Source organism: Macaca mulatta, chromosome 2 (assembly GCF_049350105.2).
Source record: "Macaca mulatta isolate MMU2019108-1 chromosome 2, T2T-MMU8v2.0, whole genome shotgun sequence".
NCBI classification, from domain to species: Eukaryota; Metazoa; Chordata; class Mammalia; order Primates; family Cercopithecidae; genus Macaca; species Macaca mulatta.
The window spans coordinates 180835846-180837698 of record NC_133407.1 but is presented as its reverse complement, the minus strand read 5'-3'; the positions used below and the strand labels follow the sequence as shown (position 1 = coordinate 180837698).

Below are 1853 nucleotides of genomic sequence, written 5' to 3'. Positions count from 1 at the left end.
CAGATGGTTTTAAAACATCCAAGAAACATTAATAGGAGACTGTACAGATGTTCTGTGGCTAAATGCCTGGTACCATTTTTATTCTAGTCTTCGTCCAACCTGCTAATTACCAGGATTGTTCAGTTTTTTTCCTAGTAGGGTAAGAGCATCGTTTGAAGTTTGGACTTATAAATACTGATTTTAGAATTTTTGTTTTTCCTCATTTATGGTTTTAGCTTCTTACCTCTGTGTTACCCTTAATAGTAAGTATTTTCAGTAGGTGAATTCACCATAAACCTTAGGGGGACTGCTTTGAGCTCTTTGGCTTACATGGCAGGAAATATTTGATTCAGTTTCCTGACAAACTGGATGAGATTTCTCATATAATGAGCATTCACACTGCCAATGAACATGCCATATGTTTAGACACATGGTTTTACTTTTATGATCTTTAAAACTTAATTTATTTTATGTAGCCCGTGGCTGAGATAATCATTTATAGGTTTCTAAGTACCAGGATTGGTGTCAGGTTTGAAAGTGCTCTGCTTTGGGCAGGAATGGAAGTATTGCTTCACTGTAAGGCATACATTCAGAGAAGCGTATATATTATTATCAATAGGGAACTTCTCAGCAAGTTCATTTTTTATTAGTACTGGCGGTGGTATAAAATATTCTATAGGATAGATGTAAGGGAAATGTTACCCACATATTGACTTAGAAAGGCAGCCTTATAGATTCTATTATAGACAGCCATCCTGTGCATTATTACTCCATGCCACTTTTAAAAGGCATATTGTATTGAGTTTAAAAAAGATTATTTTACCCTTATTTTAAGCTTGCTCATTTCTGTGTCAGAGTACTACCAGGACAAATCAATAAATGATAGAAGCTAGGAAAAATAATGATTAAAATAAATTAGAATTAGAAGTAGTATTCACCTCTATTGGTGACTCCTTTTTTGTTTTTTGTTGTTGTTGTTGTTGTTGAGATAGGGTCTCCCCCTGTTGCCCAGACTGCAGTGCAGTGTCATGATCTTGGCTCACTTCAACCTTCACCTCCTGGGCTTTAGCAATGCTCCCACCTCAGCCTCCTGAGTAGCTGGGACTAGAGGTATGTGCCACCACACCCAGCTAGTTTTTGTATGCTTTGTAGAGATGGGATGCCACCATGTTGCCCAGGCTGGACTATTTTTTTAAACAGAGAAATAAAGCATTAAAACTTTTCATGTTTATAATGTCTTAAATTATAACATATTAAATGTATATTAGTTTTACTAATTTTTATCTAATATACATTTATAATCAACAGTAAGATAATTTTTAATACTTTGACAAAATTTTTTAAAGGTCATGGAATTATCATAATTTTTTCAATTAATTATCATTTTTCTTTTTACATTTTTTAAAATAAGAAATTTTTATATGTAATGCTTTATGAATTTGCCTGTCATCCTTGCACAGGAGCCATGCTAATCTTCTCAGTATCCTTCCAATTTTGGTATATCTGCTGCCAAACGAACAAAGCAGTGTTTTTCTTTTTTTGGAAAACAGCTTTATTGAGGTATCATTGATATACAATGGACTGCACATGTCTAAAATGTACACTTCTGAGTTTCAACATAGGCAAGCACCTGTGATACCATCATTCCAATCAAGGTAATAGGCATATTCAACATCTACCAAAGTTTCTCTACGACCCTTTGTTTGTATGTTTGGCTTTTCTTTGATAAGAACACTTAACTTAAAAATTTGTGGTGCACGATTCTGTATTGTTAACTATAGACATTACGTTGTACAGCAGATCTTTACAAGATATTTATCTAGCACAACTGAAACATTATACCCATCGAACAATTTCCCTTTTCCTTCACTTCT

The 1853-nt window shown here is 34.1% G+C and overlaps 1 non-coding gene across 1 annotated transcript; it reads right to left on the bottom strand.

Annotated features, from left to right (window-relative positions):
* Nucleotides 1-1394: 1394 nt before the first annotated feature.
* On the bottom strand, nucleotides 1395-1500 carry LOC114676506 (U6 spliceosomal RNA). Its single transcript, XR_003727577.1, has one exon. It is a non-coding gene; the product is annotated as a U6 spliceosomal RNA (small nuclear RNA).
* Nucleotides 1501-1853: the final 353 nt, after the last annotated feature.